Raw genomic sequence first — 24,910 nt, 5'->3', positions numbered from 1 at the left:
CTATTTGCTGTATATTTGTTTATAGGTTTCCATTAGCATGTGACCATTAATGGTCTTTCAGTTGTTCATGTAGTAAATCTGACATTTCACATATGAAGTCTTGTTTATTTTTTGGGCTTCCTTCCTTGCTACTTTTAGTGGCTACAAAATATCACTAAGTTGAAAACTGTTATAACTTAAAAATGTACTTATTCTTCTTCCCTGCACTGCCCCTCAGAATCATCTGAGCCCCTAAAATGTAATATTGAAAAATTTAATCAAAATCAAGCTGATGGTTTTCGTGCTATGCAAAATACCAAAGTCTTTGGAAAATGCATTGATTTCAACCCCGTTTTGAGAACCCCCTTTTTCGTTGCACCCCCTTGACCAAACACAATGGAATTTGCAGTTCTCCCAAAATGAAATGGGGAAGCAGGTCTACAAAATTTGGCGTACATTCATCAAATGGGTGCAAATTTATGAACAGGCAAAATTCTGAAAAAGCCCTATCTCTGGTCACCCTAACTATAACTACAAAGTAAGTAATATATGTGCATTTGTATATCTATCATGATCATTATAGCAATACAATAATTGGAGGAATAGCTGAAAATAATCAGGAAAGGACCCTAAATAATTTAAAAAAAGGAGCCAACACGTGTTTTCAGTGTGCTGCCGCTTTCTCAGGGCTCTCATACAATCTCAATCGCCACCGCTGATACTCTCATGAACACATACCGATTTATTATCTCGACATTATACAGACTCATCTCTATTGCAAACTCCATGTCACCACTTCATATCCTACGAACAACATCTACAGAAAGTCTTAGCTCCACAGTTCGTACTGCTGTGTCATGACATGGGTTTGCAGTAGTGTTAAGCCTGTAAAATGTGGAGATTGGCAGTTTTAGAACCATGGAGGTTTACAGTGGGTGAGCAAGTCCCTGCCATCTTCTTTGTTAATAGCAATACAAGTGGAGCACATCAATTCGACATGCAGGTAACCTTTGGCCATAATCTATTTCTGGACATCCACCTCCCTCCTTCAGTATGTGAACGGCCATCACACACCAGGTTCACTTTCTATCTTCGAGTTTGGACGCGTCCTGAGACTCTGCCCCCTTAACATGTGTGGGGATTGTGACTACACATAGATTCACGCTTCATGCTAAGTCTTGAACCTATTCTGTGCCTCAACATCTTCCAGCCTTCATGTTGATACACCCTACACTTGCTAAATGCACCTTGGCCAAGGTTATATGCCTTTTCTGGGGCATATTCCCTCATTCTTTATTTATTTATTTTACAGTTTTCTAAAGTAAAGGCACCTGAATGCTCATTCAACAGCATTGTCCATCAAAGCATATTTTTAATGTATATTAAAACATGATTTCTGATGGGCAGTAGGAAAAACTAGAAGTAGCTGAAACAAGTAGGTTTTATTTTCTTAAGCTTAAGAAGGGGGGGCATCCTAAAGGGACAGGCCAAGTGGAGGACTTTAAACAACCAGCAGTTTCTTAAGAAAAGTCAGCGGTGCTCGCAGCATCGAGAGAGATCTAGCCGTGCCCTATAAAACTAAACACATCCACTGTGTGCCTGACAATTGTGCAATGATTATCTCTCAGGATACCATACACGTTATCCAGGACCTACCTGTACCCTATAAATCGTAAGTGGCAGCAGGGCATTTTTTCAATTACAATTCTATTATTTGACTGTTTTATGCCTTTACAAAAAATTTGCATTTTCCAAGCCCTGTTAAACACAATTTAAAACTTGTATCTTTAAACAAATACCTTTAACACCATATATTTACACACATTATGGCATAGTGCAAGCCTCGTCTTTCAGGAAGCCACTCCTGCCTGCATAGCACTGTGGCAAATCAAATCAAATCAAACAGCATTTGCAAAGTGTAACACTGTCACCCTCACTGTCTCCATCGAAGAGCCAGGTCTTGAGACTCTTTCTGAAGTCTGTCAGCAAGGAGGCAGTGCAGAGCTGGAGGGACAGATCGTTCCAGGTCTTGGCAGCGATGTAGGAGAAGTAGCGGCCACTGCTACGGCTGCAACAGATGTGCCACGGGCTGGCCGAGCTCTTTGTTAGGGCCTGTTTCGGTTCCCAGTCTGACCCTGCTCTATAAGAATTCCCAATGTCATAAAGTGGAGAATAGGACAATTACACTGAACACCTATGACTAAGGGGAGAGGGGTGGTGGGGGGGAGTGAGCGCACTCAATCCCAGAAAAGCAAACTGCAGACTGCGGGTCAGGTAACTACAGAGGATGTGCACATACTGCGGGTGGCGGGTAGGCATGGAGATCGATGGGGGGTGGGGGGGTGTTAAGGGCATAGGCACACCCATACAAACCACTGCACTCATAGAGCATAATGCGCATGTTAGGTGGAGCTATCACCACTGTCAAGGCCCCCCGCAGTGTAGAGAGGATGTTATCTCTAGCAGTCACAATGGGTCTCTTCTAAGCACCACCTCTCATCGGATCGCTATAGCCTCCACCTCTTCCTATGTAATGATAGGAGTCTGCCAAAGCACTGCGCTCGAAAGCAGTTCAGCTTTTCAGTGCATTGCTATCAGACGACCCAGATCAATGAATAGATTTACAGCACCACCTGCCTTTCGGCTCACCTAAGACCCAGCACACAACTAGAAGTCTCGACTATGACCAAATGGTCAGTGACCCGGGTCAGAACCATACATACCTCTGCTCATAACGTGCATGTGTGCGGGCTTGTCCTGAACATGTGCAGCATGTTTGCTGTGGGGGGCGCAGCAGTAAGGGCAATCAGGGGCCACCTCAGGGTATATTCTATGTAAGTTGGTCTGGGTAAGATAAGCTCTATGCAAAATGTTGTCGTATGTGAGTTGGAAGCAGGTGTAGTGGGAACACTTGTACAGGTTTGCTAATGTTCTATCCCATTCCTTCTGAGACATTTAAAGGCCTAAATCACACTCCTAAGGGTGCCTGAGGGGCGGTAATGGGTCTTAAGGCAAGCTCAAAAGTGCTTTAGAAAGGCAGACCTCTCTGCTCTACCGGGAAATCAAATGGAATGAGTGCGCCCTCCTGAAATAGATCTCTGACGGTTGATACTCCCACAGAGTTCCATAGCGCCCTCCTCTTCTGACAAGTTGCATCTCGAAAAGTCCAGATGCCGTGCAAGAGAATCTCAGGAGCATATGAAGAAGCATACGGCGTGAGCTGGGAGGAAATAGTTCCCTCACGAAGATGGGCACTCCAATCTGCAGGTCCTCACCTACTTCTCCCAGGTTAAACCCGGCCAACCAGCGGGCCAGCCACCTAAGCTGGGCAGCCGATAACAATTTTCGAACACCGGGGCACTCAGTCCCCCACACTCGGTTGTAAGCAGCAGTTTATGTAACACCAACCTAGGTCTTCTTCGTTCCTGAAGAGGCCACAGAGCATCGCATTCAACGTACAAACGTACGGCGGGGGTGCTCAGTGGCAAATTTATGAACAAATATAGGAGACGCGGTAACATCACCATTTTAGGAGGGCCACGCAACCCTGCACCATGAGCAGGAGAGAACACCAAAAGGCAATCTGAGGTCGTAAGGAAGATATCGCTCTCATGAGATTGCCTTTGATTAAATCTTGAGGGGCGAGAAAAATATTAATACTCCTGTAGGGAAAAGTTCTCAGCTCCTACCTGACCACATGCATACCGACCACAATGTTATGCGGAGGGCACTCCGGATGAATCGGTAACAGGCAAGATTTAGCCCAATTGACCCCAAAAACCAAGGTGACTCTCAACGTATCTTGGATGTGTGCAATCTCCAGTATCCCATCATGGACATCCTTTATGTATACGAGGATAACGTCGGGGTCATAGGGAGATGATTTTCATGTCTCTGTGCAGAGGAATACCCCACCCAGCTCCAGAGTGCTGGAGATGCTGTGCCAGGGGTTTCTTCGTAAGACCAAACAGCAAATGGGAGAGGGACGAGAGATCCTCCGGCCTATCTTTAACCTGGCTGCTGGGCCAGCGTACAGATGTTTCATCAGCCCAACAGGCTACCCTGGATGCCCATCTTGTGTAAGACTTCGAACAAGTAATCCCAGTCCAGAGTACCAAAACCTTCTCAAGGTTCAGCCCTAAGCAAGCGGAGTATGGCTATGATGCGGGTCCTCCCTCTAATATTCTATGCAACCGGCAGAGGTTGAAGGTCATGGATCTGCCCGTGATAAAATTGTTCTGTCACGGTGGACCAGTGTCGGCATGTGTACCAAAGATTGTGAGGATTGCTAATCTTATAGTCAGTACCCATCAGCGACAGTGGATATTAGTTGAGTCTTGTAAGGGATCTTGCCCAGGCTTGGGGAGGGACACCAGGAAGGCTTCATTCATGGATGGTGGCAAATTCCCTGCCACAAGAGCAGCCCAGTATGTTTCCGCCAATTTAGGGGCCAATAGGGCTTTATAAGCCTTATAAAGTTCAATAGGCAGGCCGTCCAGGTCGGGGGTTTTGCAAGTAGGGGAGTCCCGTATAGCACCCATAATTTTCTGCTCCGTTATCAGGCCACACATGCCCTACCCCAACCCTGCTGGCACCTCTTGCAGCCGTACATCAGTTAAGTAATCCGGGACCAACATTTGTTGTATATGTAGATTGCATTGTGAACCACCTCCTGTGTGGTGGCGATAGTGTCTGGGGAATCCCGGAAGGCGGTCACCGGTACAATATCAGCTGAACTCCGTAACAACCATGCCTGCAATTGCCCCAGCTTTTCTCCTTCCTCATGGATCCTTGCTTGATACGCCTTATAATCCACGCAACTCACTGAGTCTAGTAGTTAGGCATGGCAGTTCATAGCATCAACAAAGGCCACCCTAGCAGTCTCATTGCCAATCTTGCAGTTCAAAGACAATGGTCTCAGACAATTATTTCTAATCAATCAATGATTACCTTCACTTAGTCATGGGGCATGTCCAATAAATCAGCCCAAGTACATTCAATGATAATACCATCAAATCAGAAAAAGCAACAGCACTAATTATAAATAAGGGCAATTTTAATTCATTGCAATCATGGCTATCTCCGTGTACAGCAGGAGAAATTTGGTTGCCCAAACTAGATTATGTGCAAGAAACAGAATATAGTGTGTTAAGATAGAAAAGTATAAAAAGAGCATAGACTTAAGAGAATTTTTAAATTTAAATACACAAGCAATAAATTTACACAGTGAACAATTTACAAATGGCCTGGCGTGTGATGTTTTCAAAATAATTTCTTTTGGAGACAATGCTTCCAACTTTAAATTGCGCACAAGAAGAGAGTCTAACAACATCCAGGACAATGATTCTATGGCGTCGACGTTTCGACTCGTCTTTGAGGCCTTATGGAGAGTTAAACCTTGGCCAGCGAGTCTTCATCAGGACTAATAGTGTGGGCAGCCAGAAGAGTAGCAAGGCCCTAGTCAATGTAGGTGGCAGGGAGGGGTTGTATATTTCAATCTCACACCCAAAATTAGGGGGTTACTGCCTTATTCACAAGGTGAGTCTAGGTAGTAAACCAGACTCACTCGGAACTAAACGCCGAACGGGGACAGACTACTTAACTGATATTCAACCAGCGGCGTGTACCGACGGACGCTTGCACAATATTCCCATTTCCCTTTTATCCTCATGTTGGCCGATTGAAGGGGCCGTTGGAAGTTGGAATGGGACCGGATTAATTCCCTATGAATATTGAGTGAGCAGAGAATTAATTGCCTGCAGGATTGGACTTAATTTACTACCTAGACTCACCTTGTGAATAAGGCAGTAACCCCCTAATTTTGGGTGTGAGATTGAAATATACAACCCCTCCCTGCCACCTACATTGACTAGGGCCTTGGTACTCTTCTGGCTGCCCACACTATTAGTCCTGATGAAGACTCGCTGGCCAAGGTTTAACTCTCCATAAGGCCTCAAAGACGAGTCGAAACGTCGACGCCATAGAATCATTGTCCTGGATGTTGTTAGACTCTCTTCTTGTGCGCAATTTAAAGTTGGAAGCATTGTCTCCAAAAGAAATTATTTTGAAAACATCACACGCCAGGCCATTTGTAAATTGTTCACTGTGTAAATTTATTGCTTGTGTATTTAAATTTAAAAATTCTCTTAAGTCTATGCTCTTTTTATACTTTTCTATCTTAACACACTATATTCTGTTTCTTGCACATAATCTAGTTTGGGCAACCAAATTTCTCCTGCTGTACACGGAGATAGCCATGATTGCAATGAATTAAAATTGCCCTTATTTATCATTAGTGCTGTTGCTTTTTCTGATTTGATGGTATTATCATTGAATGTACTTGGGCTGATTTATTGGACATGCCCCATGACTAAGTGAAGGTAATCATTGATTGATTAGAAATAATTGTCTGAGACCATTGTCTTTGAACTGCATTTACTACCCGGGTCTCTTTGACACTCTGGGTTACCCCATTGTATTAATGGTTTCATTGCCAATCTTAGCCTGATCAAGGCCTCAACACGAGGATTGCACTTGAAGGAGGCCCAAATAAATTGTGCCCTGGGCTCCTATAATCACATGTATGCAATGCCCCCATAAAACAGTTTTTAATGCGTCCAATTCTATCAGCCGCATGGAAGCTACTTTACTGTTCTCTGTTATGGAAGCGACGAGTGTATCGTGGACCGAGTTCTAGCACCATGAGTTGTAGGCGTCCTGTGAGCACCAGTGGGATGGAACTGCCCCAAGCATTCTGCCATAATAGCAGATTATGATCTGATATGGTCTTTACCAAATATTAGAACACTGGAATGTGGAGCACTCCATTGAATACAATGTAGTACTCCAAGCTTCTACTGGCCGGTAAAAGCAAGTAAATCAACATTCCAATGTTGTTTTACAAAGGCCTCTCAGAGCCTGAGGGGATTTAAACTACCTCGGGCTCCGAGAGGCCTTTGTTTTTTATTGTTAGAACATTCTGCCCTCTAGTGGCAGAATGTGCTAATAGCCTTAAAACGGCCCGTAGTTGGGCTATACTGGCCATTAAAGTCCTGCTCCCTTGTTAAAGGCCCTCACCTTCGGTTCGGGCCTTTAACGCTGGAGCGGGCCTTCAAGGGCGGTATAGCCCACTACGGCGGGCTACAAGGCTATATTCTACTGAAGTGACCTTAAGCTGTTTAGTTAGATGGCAGAGGAAATGATCAAGCCGAACATGGAGTTCATGTACTGAAGAGTAAAAGGAGTATTCCCTAGCACCTGAGTTCACGGCTCACCAGTCGTCCACTAAGGACCAGTAAGTTAGCCACTATGACAAGTAAGTCTACTGTCAATAAGATCAGACGCACCAGATGGGGTGGGCGTTCCTTCTCCTGGAATGCCGCAAATGAATGGAACTCTCTGCCCACTCTCCTTCGTAGTGAACCCAGCCTTTTAAAATTTCGGAAGGTTCTGAAAACCTATCTGTTCGTTTAACTTTCTTCCCCTTGCAATAGTATGACTATACACAGCGCTACGAGGCCTCCGGGTTGTTTGCGCTTTATAAAACCCGATTAATAATAATAATAATAATAATACACATGGTAGTGGCTGGGCAAGTGGGAGGGGTGTAGGGCCTATCCAAGGCAGGCGCTAAAACACAATTAAATCCCCCCAAGTATCCAGGGTAGCTGTGACCAGCGGGTCAGCTGCAGGGAGATGCGCACAAGGAACTGTGCCTGCACAACATTCAGCAAACAGAGGTTCAGGATTTCTCAGCAACACCTCCTTCCACTCAAACCTCCCCACCACAAACACGTCGACCCTCCGGGTCTGTTTCCATCACTGTCTTGAGAAGGCATGCCAGGACAAACCCATATCAACGCTCCCCTATCGTAGCCTGAGTAGTTGTGCAGAAGCATCCCCCCCAACGCTTCTGAAGACTGATGTACTCAAAACTAAGAGAATCCTCGGGTCTAAAATGCTGAGACAGCATCAAGAGGGAAAAAAGTAAAAATAACTAGTCGCTAGTGGGGGAGTCCTTTAATTAGGACGAAATCCCATCACCCACCAAGGTGGCATGCTTCATCATCTGGGATTCTCCTCTTGGCGGAGACTCCTAGCTCTGCCAAGGGGTACAACCCCCTCACTGTGAGGGAGGAGCTCAGGGAAGTTTTTAGGTTTTTACTCTGTGGAGGATGTACTAAATCCTACAGATGAGGAGCTTAAGACTGATTGGGTAGTGGGCGCATTGCAAGAAGAAACTCAAAATGTGAGGTAGGTGGTATTTAAACTAACTACTAGGAGGGAAAAAAACGTTATTGGTACATTCCTAGTGTTAGGGTTAAAACCAGTGCAACTGCAGTATAAAAATGATAGTTACTGCATGTGACAGATAAATCAGGTCAACATGTTTCGGCCTATTTGACCCGTGAAGGTGTCACTACCTTCTTTAGGGTCTACAAGCAATGTGCTACTGCGTTGAGTATGTGAGAAATGGAAAATAATACAAGTAAATGGTAATAAAAATGGATACAAAACCAGTAATCCCACTTTAGGTGTACATGATTTACTGGTTTTACCTGTTAGGTTGCGGATAAGAGCCCTCACCTCAACCTGGACTGTTCCCATGAGGCACAGGGTCAAGGCTGATTTGCATATGGCCATGTCTGAACTGGGGTGGTGTGGAGTGCAAAAAAACGATGGATTTAGGCCCAGATCTCTGTACTGGGGTGAATGTATGACACTGTTCTGCATTCTGTCCATCAATTGTTGTTTTTGTTTGTCACCTCAACCTGGCAACAGCTCAGAGGAGAGGCACCACTCTATCCGTTGGTACCCCGGGCAGTCAAAGAGCTGTGACCGGAGGTCTGTTTCCATCACGGTCTTGAAAAGGCATGCCAGGGCGAACCCATATCAACACTCTGCTTGCGTAGCCTAAGTAGTCGTGTAGAAGCATCCCCTCCAACGCTTCTAAAGACTGATGTACTCCCCGTTCGCCAGGTGAGTTTCCTACAAAAGCCACTGGTACTGAAGGTCTGAGTGGTGTCTGGCATCCATTTACAGTCCTTGGATGTTCCGCGTAATAAATGTTAATTTAGCCATACAGCAAACAAACGGAGATGGAAAAATGAACTTTGCCCCCCCATAGGGATCTCTTACATGTGCTGTAATAAGAATATGAGGAGAGGCTCATTAGAACAACAAAATGGATTCCCAACTCCCAGTTCCATTGAGGCAGTGCAATATCTGGCTGCTCAAACAGTTAACATAATTCTATGAGTTTAGGGGTCCTACCACATAACAATGGAATGGTCGTAGGGTATCCGGCAGGAGGGCAGGAGTATTAGGGAGTATTCACCGTGGGCTATCCGGTGGAATACAGAGAGGGCTCAGTATTAGTTGCAATTTTACAGGGCCTCCACAGTCCAAGAAACGGGGGGGGGCGTCCCCCAGGCACCTGCCCCGCAGCTGCTAGCAAACCAGGAACAAAGTGACCTCCAAATAAATCAAGTCATCAGCCATCTGCGGCATGACAGGGGGAAACAGGGTGGACAATGCACTTAGCTGGGATGTAGTAGAGTTTCCAGCCTGAGAAATGTCCTCAGGGTGATCCACAGCGCCAACCATTTGGGGTTCCCAGAGGTGGATCTCCACAGCAAGGGCTGAAATCTGCTCAGAGCTCGCCGATATGGCAGCGTCACATGGCCCATGGGGACATTGTCATCTTCTTTAAGTTAGCATGAGCATACTGCAGACCTACCGCTGCTTTGCCCATGTTACTACATGAATTTATATTTTGCAAATGCCTCTTTTGCAGTTTTCACATGAGAACCTACCTCTGTGTTCACACTCTGCAGGTTTCTAGGATTTACTCTGAACATTGTGAGCAAGGTTGATAAACAATGCACCTCGCTATTCTGCTCTGGTCAGGCCCTAGCACCTAGACAAAACATACTGATGCAGCTGTTGTTTGTGGAAACCTGCTTTGGTCTTATTGGAATACACCAGGTAGCACACACTTGGAGTGGTACATTTCCAGGGAGAATAGAAAGAAAGCACCTATGCTGTAGATCTACCATCTATAGACTGAGGTTTGGGGTCTGCAGATAATGCCCAGAGTTCTTCTAATATATAATCATTCTGCGTCTATGCAAGGGGAGGGAGGTTAGGTTATACTGTCTTTTCATAATGATAGCCCTCTTCATGATTTATGGACTAATTGCTATGCTAACCATATTTGTGTTATGCATTTTCTTGCTTGTTGTGGCATAAATACTGCATATTAAAGCACATTAGTTGAAATAAATATTTTTAACTTGTTCATGTGTCAGATCTTATTGTGGACAAGTAAAAGAGTGCGAGCGAAAGGGTGTCTCTTACCACCACGATTCCTGAGAGAGTCTGGAGTGTTGTGTTCTGGTTTGTCTAATCACTTGTTTCTCTATGAGTGAGTAGGAGAGCATGTGAGACACTATAGCTAGTCGGTTCTGGCTCATGGGTATTAGCGTGGTAGGATAACTCAGTCCCTATGCACTAAGGTCCCTTAATTTACACATAGTTCTGTGTTTGTGCAGAATCTCTGCAACACTAGAGGCACCTGCACAGGTCCTCGCGACCTGTTTCTACACCACTGAGGCCGCCCCGGTTCCCCTGTGGTGCCACATCACTAATGTCCGGCGAGGCATACCTCCATTATACAACCCAGTCCCAGGTGTCTGCCGGCTTCATGAAGATGTATGATGTTTCATTGGACATCACTTTCAGTTTGGCAGGAAACAAGAGGGAGTATTAAACCCTATCTCCCTCAAATTGCACTTTACGCTAGTAAAGGTGGCTCTCTAATGCTGGACTGCAATGGTAAAATCAGAAAAAGGAGAAATCTATGCATTGTCGAACGTGATGCGCCCATCCTCTGGGCAGCCTGCAGCACTGCATCCCGGACCCTGAAAATCAGTAGCCTAGCCACCCCAGGCGGGAGCCACACAGCAGGGACCTGGTGTGCCCGCTTATCCGTGAAGTGGGGGAACAGACCTCTGGTGCAACTGCAGAGGGCAACTAATTTTTGAAGCAAGCATGGGGGTCCCTGCCCTCCAATTCCTCCAGAAAGTCAACAATACAGACATTATTACACCTAGAACAGCCTTCAAGGTCATTCAGCTTACCTTCAATTTTCTGACTCGAGTGGTGAGGTCACAGACCTGTTTAGTGAGTGAGTGAGTCTGTGACTGTCCGATAGCTTCCTCTAGTCTTCTGTTAAAGTCTCAACGCCAATGCCATTGCATCAACCCTACCTCCAAGATCTAGGCAGGTCATCGTGATGGCATTCAGGATGGTGTCCAACTTCTGGGCCATAAGGTCAGCCCCCAATGGATACTGATCCTCCAAGGCAGCAGGAGGTGCAGCGAGCCCCATCACATGGTCGCAAATGACAGGTGCCCCTGGGAGGGCTTCCCTGGTTTCTACCGCACTATTGCCTCTTTCTTCTAGCAGCCACGTATGAGCATGGAAAGCTGTTACCCAGCAGAGGGGGTCGGACACAACACAGGCCTGCCATCCTCTGGCACCGTACTCCAGGCACAGCAGTACCAGGGAGGAATAAGCAGCATAACTCCATGTCTTCAAGAATTTCTCCCATGAAGAGACTGCTAGTCCAAGCCCAGGTGGCCGGTAACACAAGTGCCTCCAGCAACGTGCAACATTGCCAACCCGGATCCCACAAGGCAGAGTTGAAACCAGTCAGTGCAGCAAGGTACCCAATGCACACTCAGCAAGTAGAGGTGGGAGGTCCCAACTCCAAGAAGCAGTCACCAGGCCCAGTCCAGCATCAGAACCACGTGCACTCACTGCCTCAGCTCTGTGTGGGCCTAGGCTCCTGCCCTGTCTTGGGCCCCATCGCTGTGGGACTCACCCCCCCCCTGGCCGAGGGGGAGAGAACACATCCTTCAAATGTGCCCTGCCTACAAGTGAGGCCCTCACTACATCCAGCCACCCGGGGCCCCGTGGTACCCTCCATACGGAGCGCCTCCTGTCCCCCATCAACGCCACCTCAGGCAGCCCCCGGATCCATCCGTGAAGCGATATTGCAAGCGGGAAGGCCTTTAACTGGCCCTGCACTCCCAGAGGCCTTACAGCCCACACTGCATCATTACGACTCCCAGTGTTACCACCGATGCACCTCCAGACACCGTCTTGGCACAACACCGCAGGGCAAGGCCCACGATCTCCGATGCCAGTTCTCTCCATCCCTAGGGAACCCCCTCTACCTCCAGTTAGCCCCCCAAAATGGAATACAGAGTATTCCATGTATTGTACCATTCACAGAAGATAACAAAAGTCCCTAATCCATACAAAAATAATTATACGGCTCATGTGTTGAAAAACAGGTTATACAATACCATCAACAAATATAGTTGCAATAAATTCAAAATGCAATGGGTGTCAATAAGAGACAAAAGATAAAAGGATTACATGGAAACAATTTATAAACAAATATGTCAGTATAAAAATGTATTGAAATTTAGACAATACAATTACATATAGGTTTAAAAACATCTCATACTAGAAATACAATATTGTTGATTCTTATGGATCCAATTTATACATCATAGGAAAACTACACCTTAGTGTCCCTGGGAGACCGGGAGATGGTTCCTAAGATCCAGGTGCCCTCAAAAACTACCGAGTATGGGCAATGGGTCACCATCAATGGCCAAAGAGGGGAGGCTCTGAGAGACACAGGAGCCAGTATGACTATGGTAAGAAGTCAACTGGTGTCTCCAGAGCAGGTGATTCCACATGTACTCCACCCTGCCACGATGGCTGACGGCAGATTGGGCCACTACCCTGTGGCCGAGGTTCCATTTGAGTGGGAAGGGGTTGCAGGTTCCCTTCGAGTTGCCGTAAGCCCTGCCGTGCCAGTCGATTGTCTGTTGGGCAATGACATGGAGCACAACGTTTGGAAGGAGGTGGAATACCGGACTAATTCGGAGATGCTGGGAACACCTGACTGGGCCTGTGCAAGCACAAGGTCTGCGACTGCCCAGAGAGGGAGTTCGCCTGGGTTGGAGCCTGGAACAATGGCCCAGCCCGCTGCCAAAAAGGGACAGACCCGAAGACAGGAGAAGCCTGCTTCGGCTTTCACGTCCCATGAGACAGATCGGCCACCTGCGGTGGTGGGCCAGGAGTCCGTGGAGGGGGAAGTAGTCTCCCTGGAGGACTTGCCTATCCCTGCCGAGTGGCATGTGGAGGGAGGGCCTACCAGGGAGGAGTTATGTAAGGGCCAGAAGGAGTGCCCTACCCTTGAGGGACTGAGGCGACAGGCTGAAGCCCAGGCAGCAAGGAACGTTGCAGGGCACTACCACATTTACTGGGAGGATGGGCTCCTCTACAGTGAACCCAAGGTACCTTTACCCGGTTCATCACGGGCCTTGGTAGTCCCTCAGCGATACCGAGCCTTTCTTCTCGAATTGGCTCATGAGATACCCTTGGCAGGACACTTAGGTCAGGACAAGACCTTTGCCCAGCTTGTCCCCCACTTTTACTGGCCTCAGATGAAAGTGGCATCTGACACTTACTGTCGGACGTGTGTATCCTGTCAAGCCAGTGGGAAGACAGGGGTGAAGCTGAAAGCTCCCCTGGAACCACTACCTGTCGTTAGCACCCCCTTTGAAAGGGTGGGCATCGACATTGTGGAGCCATTGGATCCACCAAATACAGCTAGTCACAGGTTTATCCTGGTTCTGGTGGATCATGCCACGCGGTACCCAGAGGCAATTCCTCTGAGGACTGTCACTGCACCTGTTGTGGGTAGGGCCCTGATGGGGATCTTTACCCGAGTGGGTTTCCCCAAGGAAGTTGTGTCTGACAGGGGGCCCAACTTCATGTCAGCATATATGCGGGCGATGTGGAAGGAGTGTGGAGTGACCTACCGGTTCACCACTCCATACCACCCCCAGTCCAATGGACTGGTAGAGAGGTTCAACAAGACCTTGAAAGGCATGATAAGAAGTCTGCCTGAGAGCCTACGAAGGAAATGGGACGTCCTCCTACCCTGTTTGCTATTCTCCTACAGGGAAGTGCCGCAGAAGGGAGTGGGCTTCAGCCCCTTTGAGCTACTGTACGGGCACCCTGTGCGTGGACCTCTCAGCCTGGTGAAGGATGGATGGGAAAAGTCTCCCAGAAAGCCTCCCCAGGATGTGGAGAGCTACAGGCTGGCCTTCCGGAGCCAAATGGCAAAGTTGTGGAAGCAAGCTTCTGACAACTTGGAAGCCAGCCAAGCAGTATTGAAAGAGTGGTATGACCACAACGCTCACCCGGTGGAGTTGGAGCCTGGCCAGAAAGTGTGGGTGATGGAGCCTGGAGAGCTAAGTGCCCTCCAGGATCGCTGGACAGGCCCCTTCGAGGTGTTAGAGAAGAAGGGTAAGGCCACATACCTGGTGGACCTTAAGACCCCTCGACAGCCCCTACGGGTGCTGCATGCTAATCGCCTCAAACCCCACCATGAGAGGCCGAGGTCATCTTGATGATGGTGACTGATGGAGGAGAGGAAGCGGAAAGCGAGCCTCTCCCTGACCTGTTTTCGTCACAGGAAAAGGATGGGTCGGTGGAGGGAGTGATTCTCTCCCCATCCCTAACTCCTGAACAGCGGGAGGACTGCCGCCAGATATTGGAGCAGTACTCTACGTTGTTCTCCCTTGTCCCGGGAAGGACCCACCTGTGTACCCATGATGTGGACACAGGAGACAGCCCACCAGTGAAGTCAAAGACCTATCGGCTGTCAGACAAGGTGAAGGCCAGCATCCACGGTGAGGTTACCAAGATGCTGGAGCTAGGAGTCATTGAACCTTCCAGTAGCCCCTGGTCCAGTCCGGTGGTTTTGGTACCAAAAGCTGCCCCACCGGGCACCACTCCAGAACTGAGGTTCTGTGTGGATCACCGGGGACTGAACTCAGTGACCAAGACTGATGCTCATCCGATCCCTAGGGTGGATGAATTGATTGACCGGCTGGGAGCTGCCCAATATCTGAGTACCTTTGACCTTACTTCAGGGTACTGGCAGATCTCCCTTACAGATGGAGCAAAGGAAAGGTCAGCTTTCTCCACACCTGAGGGACACTACCAGTTTTGTGTGATGCCCTTTGGGCTCAAGAACGCCCCCTCCATGTTTCAGCGGCTGGTGAACCAGGTCTTCTCTGGAATGGAGGCTTTCTCCACTGCTTACCTGGATGACATTGCCGTCTTCAGCAACAGTTGGGAGGACCATTTGCGACACTTGCAAGCTGTTCTCCAGGCCCTGAAACAGGCTGGCTTGACAATCAAGGCCAGCAAATGTCAGACTGGGCAAGGGTCGGTTGTGTACCTAGGCCACTTGGTGGGTAGGGGAACAGTGCAGCCCCTCCAGGCAAAGATTGAGGCAATCATGGCCTGGGAACCCCCCAAGACCCAGACTGAGGTCCGAGCTTTCCTGGGCCTCACAGGTTACTACCGTCGCTTTGTGAAGGGGTATGGCACTGTTGTAGCGCCCCTCACCGAGCTCACATCCAAGAAACAACCTCGACGGGTAGTCTGGACAGAGGCTTGTCAGCAAGCCTTTGTGAAATTGAAACAGGCAATGTGTGCAGCACCGGTCCTCAGGGCCCCAGACTTCTCCAAGGAGTTCATTGTCCAGACAGACACATCAGAGCATGGCATTGGGGCAGTGTTATCGGAACTCAATGAAGAGGGTCTGGATCAGCCTGTAGTCTTCCTGTCCAGGAGACTGCTTCCCTGGGAACAGAAGTGGAGTGCAATAGAGCGGGAAGCTTTTGCGGTGGTATGGGCTCTGAAGAAGCTGCGGCCATACCTGTTTGGCTCGCACTTCCTGGTTCAGACTGACCATCGATCTCTTCGTTGGCTGATGCAGATGAAGGGGGAAAATCCCAAGTTGTTGAGATGGTCCATCTCCCTACAGGGAATGGACTTCCGGGTGGAACATCGGCCTGGAGTGGACCACGCCAATGCAGACGGTCTCTCTAGGTATTTCCGCCTTAGTGATGAGGACTCCCAAGGGGTTGGGTAGCTCTCCCCACTTTCAGCTGGGGGGGACGCGTGTTAGACCTGTCTGCCCTTTGGGTAGCCCCTCCTATTAATTATTTATTTTGTCCCCTTTTTGCCCCTCAAGTCTTTTTGTTTTTTATGTCCACCGGATTTTTGAGGTGTTGGCCTAGGGGTTGGGTGTTCTTTGGTCACATGGTCCTTTTTCTTGAGGCCTAGGTGCCTTCCCTGACTAAAAACTAGGGGATACACAAAATGGTGGCAATTAACTGCCATAACTGTTTTCCTCAGAGGATAGACCCATAGGACAATATAGGGACGCTCCAGAACCTTCCAGCTGGTTCTGGAAGCTAGGGGCTAGCCTATAAAAGAGTCAACGCCAGGGCAGCCATTTTAGAAGTGGGAAGAAACCAGAGAGAGTCCAGCCTAGGAGTCCAGACCACCGGTCAGGGAGAACAGTGCACTGAAGGCGGGTTGATGGTCCCTTGGGGCTGCTATCCCCTGCTGTTGATACTTCCCCTGCGTGTGGATCTGACCCTGCTTAGGCCCCCTATACCTGATTGCTGCTCAGGGACTCCAAGAAGATAGGAACAGCAAGACGCTGGGATTCCCCCCTTTCTCATTACCCCCATCGTTGACAAAAGATCGGTGATTGCTGAAGGTGGTTTCCTCACCTGTGCTGTGTGCACGGCCCAGCAGCTGGTTTACCTACTGCCCAGAGAAGTGGTAACTCGAGTTCTGGTGAGCCGCGAGGCCCCCCCGTCTAGCTGAGTGGCGTCGGGGTTCGAGGAAAGTCCTGGTGTGGTGGCATCGCTAGATCCACTGCTGTGCGGAAAGAGGAAAGCCGCGGCTGTTCTGCGCAGGCTCAGTGGCGCGGAGCCTGAGGGGAGTGTCTCAGAGGAGGAGCGGCCTGAAGCGACTTGCCGGTGGTGAGAGGCGGCGGCGTCTGTCTCCTGCACAGGGCCGGAGGCGCGGCTCTACCAAGAAGCGTCCCAGCGAGTGAGCAGCTTGTGAGAAGACGCCTGACAGAGACGCGGCGGTGTCTCTTCACTGCGCAGGTCCTGTGGGTGAGTCAGCCAGCGGGAGGAGGAAGAACCGGCCGGAGTAGGCGGAGATCTCCCTTTGTCCGTGACTCAGCCGCTAAGGGCCCTTCCTGACCGGAGAAGGCAGCGCAAGGTGGGGAGTGTATTTCCCGACTGTCCAAAGCCCCAGACCCACTGATTCCCCGACCAAGTGCAAAGTAAGTGGGAAGGGGAGGCTGGGCGAACTTTAAAAGCCTTCGGTCACTTGAGGTAGTTTGGCTCAGTCAGCAGGCATGTGAACCAGGAGGGAAGAGCCCCAGGAAGAAAACCAACTGTACTGAGAGCTGGCACAAGCGAGTGGGGAAGGTTTATTAGCTCAGGTGCCATTCCATCCGGACTTGGGCTAATCTGTTTGTGGAATTAAGGAGAATAACCTTAAAGAAATGCAGACTGTACTATTTTAGATAGGAGGCTAGGAATCTTGATGGTACAGCGCCTTTCTTTTTAATGATTGGGTAAACTTAAGGACCTGCCCTCATAGAATGAGTAAGCCTTCCCAATAGACCAAAGCCTATTCACAGAAGGATCCTGAACTATGTTCTGAACAACAAATGTGAGCTGAATGTAAGGAAAGAATTGGAGGATTCCTGTTGACTTGCGGTTAATCTACTAGGCTGTCAGCTGTTTGAATCTTTCTTCAAGTTACCAATGCAGAAGTGACCCCAGAGCTATTTACCTTCTACTAGTAAATGTAATGAGTTTATGAAGAATTTTCTGTCTTGACAATCTAAAAGTGCCAGGGAGGAATTGTTCTTGAATTGTATGCCGATGCCTTCATAAATGATTACAAGTACAAGTATTACAGAGAAACAAACTAGAAGTTGACTTGAAAAATTGTGTGCAATTATAAAACAAACTCAAGAAAGGATAAAGCTTTTCTACTTTTATAAAAGTAAGGTGTAGTGTCGTTATTTTGATGGATGAGCACTGAGTTACTGAGTGGGTGAGACGCAAACTTTACACATGTACCATTGAGTTAGGCCTTCCTACTCTGTGCCAAGCTACCCTATGTGACTTGGCGATCCCAGGTCCAACAACAAGCATATGGGGGCATGAACATTATGCCTTTGTGTAATATCTGTTAGCTTTCTGTTTGAGGCTTGAGAAAAAAAAACGCAATCAAAAGGGATCCATTCAGGTGCACTTTCAGAATGTGAATTCACAGCCCCCGTCGGGCACCTGGGATCCCCTCCCCCTCATCACACTTTGTAATTCATTCACCCACAGACAGGCAGGAGTCAGAGACAGGGCCATATGGGGCCTCGTCTCACAGGGGGCGGGGCAGGGAGGCCCCATGAGGCCATGTGGCACTAGGCCTCAACATTTGAAGCTACAGGCAAACACACCCCCAGGAGCTAATGCAAATCTCGCGTGCACTCTGCGGAGAGAAATAACAACTGTGATAGTGCAATAATGATATTTACGATAAGCCCTACAAAATCACTAACCTAACAAACTTAACAACACGCTAAACGATTCTATAGATGTCCATGGGGTGCCTTGTAACAGGAATCAGTGGACGAAGATAATATATTTGTGCTATAATGAGGATCTTCAAACAGCCAAGCTGAGCCACGCTGAGCGGGCTGGCTCGATGTGTTCAACGATTACCGTTGAAACGTGCGATGGATTCCAGGTCTCGAGTTTTACTCCACTATTCCTCAGTGTCTGTCGTGTGTCTCTTTTGGGGGGTGAAGGGGGTTTTGTTAGTCAGCCAGCAATCCTGATGGTGTTGTGGTGAAATTGGTATTCTATGTTAATTCGCATCAGCAGTTTTAATTTAGGATGCTGAATGACAGCATTTTCAGTTTTTCTTTTTTGCTGGGGATGGTGAAAAAAGGTAAATGGAAGTGATTTTGTTGTATGCAGGGCAACTAGAATTATGTGGCAGGAGAGAATCAAATTATGTGGCAGGGTGGACTAATTTATGTGGCAAGAAAAGGCAAATTATGCTTCAAACTGCAGCACATTTTGTGGTAGTATTACTTTACTTTTTTGTAATTTTTACACATGGTAACACTATATGGCCAAAGATTTCCCCTTATTAGCAGCAGCTTGAAACCGAAATACAGAACTAAGCATTTGAAAGATGACCAGTCAACCTTAAGAAGGACTTTCCACTGCATGGGAACACCTGTCGCTCAAAGTTTAGTATCTTTTGATCCGTTTGAGCTAGAAACTATTTTAGGGTTTTCCAATCTGTAGATCACGAAGCATAGGGTGAATTATGTGGCAAAGGCAGCAAATCCATATTTATGCAAAAAATGCATCGGCCGCAGTAGTTCATGATTTCAGCGGCCATGTATATAAGCAAGTATGGTTTAAGGAGAGAGGCATTAAGCATAAATCTTGCACGTTGAGGTAAAGAAGGGGATGACATGATTACCGTGTTTCTGTGTGTTATATAGAATGGCGATCTCCTAGCGTTGACAAGAGAAATCACCCTCACTCTATGTATCCCCCTCACTCTATCTATCTATCGCCCTCACTCTATCTATTGCCCTCACTCTATCAATCTATTGCCCTCACTCTATCTATCTATCACCCTCACTCTATCTATCTATTGCCCTCACTCTATCTATCTATCGCCCTCACTAAATCTATCTATCGCCCTCACTCTATCTATCTATTTATCGCCCTCACTCTATCTATCTATCTATCTATCTATCTATCTATCTATCTATCTATCTATCTATCTATCTATCTATCTATCGCCCTCACTCTATCTATCGCCCTCACTCTATCTGTCGCCCTCACTCTATCTATCGCCCTCAATCTATCGCCCTCACTCTATCTGTCTATCGCCCTCACTCTATATATCTATCGCCCTCACTCTATCTATCTATCGCCCTCACTCTATCTATCTACCACCCTCACTCTATCTATCTATCACCCTCACTTTATCTATCGCCCTCACTTTATCTATCTTTCGCCCTCACTCTATCTATCTTTTGCCCTCACTCTTTCTATCTATCTCACCACCACAGCATCACTCAGGGGCACCGCAGCATCACTCAGGGGCACCAAAACATCACTCAGGGGCACCACAACATCACTATACACTACCACAGCATCACTGAACGCCACAGCATCACACAGCGCCACCACAGTATCAATCTGTGCAACCATTCAACAACAACTGGTTCAAATATGTTCTCTCAATGTTTCAAACTTTATTACAAATGTCACAAAAAGATGTTAATATTTCACTTCTGTTCTTAGATTTTCGGCACAATTAAATACACTGAACATAATCTTCAGAAAAGTTATTTACAAAAGTTTAAGCTATTGCCATTATAAATTAAAATAACTTTTATTTAAGTATTAATTATTTAAAAAAATTAAAAGCCATTGTTATTTGTAATATCAATACATCTAAGTCACGTAAATACAAAACATGTTGCATTACAAATGCTATAGGTGTCACATTTGCAAAAGATAAAAGTATTGGCATTGTAAATTACAAAGCTATTAATTTCGCTATTTTTAAAACCAACATAAATAAAAAAATTGTCCTTTACAAGACCGATAGCCCAAACTTTCCTAATGCAAGACCTATTGCATTGCAAATGCTTGTTGTAATTTGGTGTAAATCCGTTCAGTAGTTTTGGAGTCATTAAAGAAAAAAGATTTATGTATATATCTAGAAACACGAACCCACCGCAGATCCACAGTGCTGGATCCACAGATCCACGTGCCAACATAAATGCTGTCTGGCCGCAACCTGAGAGAAAAGTTGTGGCCACCATGTTTTCAATCGGCATATGACTCCTGGGGTTGGGGGAAAGATAGAGCTGTCCTGACCTCATGGGACTGATGTAGGGGTCTGTGAGGGACCACTCATGGGCAAGAAATTGTCAAAAAATGTTTTTAGTTGGCAAGCAAGGATCTGCGTATCCACTGTGATCCTCAGCATACCACCATGTAACTATACAACGGATCCGCAGATCCAGATCCCAATAAAAGAAAAATACATCCACTTACAAACCAACACATACACCCACTTATGCACCCACACAGTCACTTACACACCCACTCACACATCCACTCACACACCCACTCAGAGACCTAGAACAGCTCACAAACCCATACAACCACTCACATATCTACTCAGAGGTCCAATAACTACTCACACACCCCACCCACATATACACCCATGCAACCATTCACACACCCAGGCAGCCATTCGCACACCTACTCAGGGAGCTAGAAAACCACTCAAAAACACATAAAGGCACTCGCACAACCACTGAACACCAAAAACACACCCACTTATACACTCATACAATCAGTCACACACCCACTCAGAGATGCAGAGAACCACTCACATAGCCACTCAGACCAACAGAGGCACTCATACACCCAAGTACACACCTATATAGCCACTCACACACCCACTCAGAGACCCAGAGAACCACTCACATACCCATTCAGAGACCCACACAATCACTCACACACCACTCACAGACCACACATGCACTGACACACCCACCACACACACCTAGGTTAAAGGCCTTAGAATTACAGTAAAAAACAAAGGTTGCCGGGATGATAGATTTAGGCTTAGATTTCTCATAGACAAAACCATAGAAATTCAGCCGTTGTAGTTACCTCAGGTAACTATAACTAGTGCCCTAAGGTAACTATAACTTGCACCCTTGCCATGAACTTCTTATTACCCCACACATTACATCACTCATGACATCTTCTGTGACATCATTGTCAATATCACTGTGCATGACAGGGGTACTAGTTATAGTACATTAGGGCACAAGTTATAATCACTTGAGATAACTATAACTATGGGAGAGATGAGACCAAATTGAGATACAGTGGTCTTATCCATGTACCTTAATACCCAAGGATGAGGTAATAAAGGCAGAGACCGAGAAGACTTGAGGCCAGGTTAATCTTGGAAAAGGAAAGTAGAGAAACCAATGGGCAAAATGTTGATGAAGAACTGGATATATTTTTATAGCACCAGCCGCTGTGTGAAATCTGCCAGTCACTTGATGCTGCACATAGAAAAAGTATCAAAAACACACAAGATGCCCCCTTCTCACACTACTTACAATATGGTTTTAACAACGACCAAATAAACAATTTCATTAAATCTGGTCAGGTACTTTTATTTATACCTATTATTCATATATTTTTTAGAAGCTAATATACTCCAGAAAATTTTAAGTGCAGTAAAAGAATACACATGCAATCTTATTCAATCAGCAAAATACATTTCAAATTCACATGAAACATTACAACAACACCTAAGTAAATAACATCTAAAAAATCAAAAATACATCCAACAGACATGTACAAAATTCAATTCATCACTTTTGAAATACACTAAATCATTTCATTGATTACAATCCTAAAAAGACATAATTCAAAACAAGAGCTACAAAGCTTGTATCACTTAATCAAAATCACTAGATATAATAGTTGGCTCTTGATGGGTTTGCTGACGCGTTTCAAGTTTCGGTCATTACTCCCCAAACCATCATCAGGGCTCTGTTAATCATCTGTGTAGGATGCAGAAAAACATGAAGTTTTAATGACAACCTGTTTACCTCTTCCCTAGCTATCATGACGTTTGGACAAAGTGTGTTTGTACGTGTGTCTTCCTAGGCAGGTGACCATTAGTCACTTCTGTCGATAGATTCACTCTTTTCTTCGGATAGTGGATAGGCGCTCTTTATAATCTAGAAATTAACCACATATTACTTCTAAGTATGGGTTATGTATTTTTCAATTGGTCCTGATCTAAGTGGAATGAATAATAAATTATAAATTCCATACCTCCGTCTGCGCGGACTGGCGCTGTGGGAGGGGCGGAGGAATTGCTGTCTCTGTTCACGTTTATCCTATGTGGCAAAGAAACATATGATGCTATTACCAGCATTGCTCGTATTAATTGGCATTTTTACTCGCTGCGCCACCTGTTCCCAACTGGTTGTGGCTTACACCTATTGAAACAACAACGTTCCATAAGGACCTGCACAAACTGTACAGCTCTTTTTAAACACTGTTTACATGGCGTAATAATCTCCTATCCTACCTGTTTTCTTTGTAAAAACAAGGTGGTTCCTCTCGCCCCCGTCTGCTGCCCCGTCCGGGGCTCGGCGTTTCTGAGCCTCTCCTCTGTTTCTACTCGTATGTTTAAAGTTGTCCCAGGAGGAATTAATCACTCTGTGTAAAGAGAGGCGCGATAATATGTCAGTCGCGTTCTCTCCGTTTTAGTCTAAATCTGCGAGCAGCCGCTGCGCGTGTTCTATGCAATACCTGAAAACACGGTCTGCTCCGCTTAGACGAAATCAATGCTGCTGCTTCCTTCACTCGCCGAGTATGAGCACGGCGGCCATTTCGGAATACTTAAAGGTCCAGTCTTATGGTGAAATGCATCATGGGAGCCGTAGTTTCAAAACAAAGTTTTTATATTACCGTGGACCAACCGAAAAAATTCATATAGTCCAAGGCAAAACAATTACCTCATTCGTTCGAAGGGGACATTATTCAAAGCGTCACTAGCTATATGGCCAGATTGGAATGGGATCTCATTCTGATGGTTGTTTGTAGATGGTGAATAATAGACCTTCATCTTTCCAATAGGTCCCGTTATTTTTTCGAGACCATACCATTTAAATGCAGCATATTGCTATATCCATAGCACCCGCAAGCGAGCAGCGGGACACCAACCCTCAGATTCTTGACAATTCCGACATACTATTCAGCCCAGTCATTATACAATTAAATTTCAAAATCAAATATGCTTCTTTTTCAAGAAGCTTCTTCTCAATGTCAACAGGGCGCTGTGCGTTATTCATTGTAAAAAGAACTGACCACTTGAAATCATTTTCATTATGGGACATCTCCACATAATGTTCGACCATGGGCGCAGTCAGTATTTTCTTTTTTATTCTCGACCTGTGCTGCCCTATACGTAAGTTGACCTGCTGGTTTATTTTGCCTATGTAGATCTTGCGACAAGGGCAAATTATCACATAAACTACGTTACGTGTCTTGCAGTTCGAAAACCCAAGATGTTTCCATTTTATTCCCTGGTGTTGAAACTCGATTCCTTCAATAGTGCTACCATACGAAACACTATTGCCACATTTATGGTGGCCTTCTATTGGTTTCATGTCCCACAAGGCAAGGAGGTCATGTTTAGGTTGAGGCTTGGAAAGATCAGCTCTAACAATTTGTTGTCCCAAGCTCTGATTCTTCTTGTATGCAAAAATGGGACGCGGGAAGGGACACTCCAGGTCATCCAAAAGGTGCCAGTTTTTGAGCACCGCTTGTCTAAGCTTGTGCGTATCCGGCCCAAAAGTGGTCACTCAAACCAATCGATCTAGCTCCTTCTTTTCTTTCGTTTGCAATAACGCTTCTCGGGGAGTAAATCGAGCTCTTTTGTAGGAATTCTTCAAAAGCTTACTTGGGTATCCTCTTTGGATCATCTCATTGCAGAACAACTGGGCATGATGGTCGTAGTCCCCTATCTCTGAGCAATTCTGCCGAATGCGCAGCATTTGGCCATAGGGTAAAAACATTTTTCGACATTACGCCATGACTAATTGGACTTTACCCGCTTGTGAAGGCACGACCAAACCGTCTATCCTTGAAGGCTAAATATCAGTAATACCTGTTCACGACTTTATTGGCACAGACTAAAGCGGTGCCGCTAATAGATAGCTGGACCTTCATTCAAAACCTGTTTGATACATAGCGACAGGTCCACAACTTTGATATTTATTAAATAAATCTGAACATCTATACCTGCCAAAGAGAAGCGACAGGTTACAGTCCATCATTAAACCTTTTTGGAGCTATAGTCAACC

Source organism: Lissotriton vulgaris, chromosome 1_2 (genome assembly GCF_964263255.1).
Source record: "Lissotriton vulgaris chromosome 1_2, aLisVul1.2, whole genome shotgun sequence".
NCBI lineage: Eukaryota > Metazoa > Chordata > Amphibia > Caudata > Salamandridae > Lissotriton > Lissotriton vulgaris.
This window is presented reverse-complemented; position numbering follows the sequence as displayed.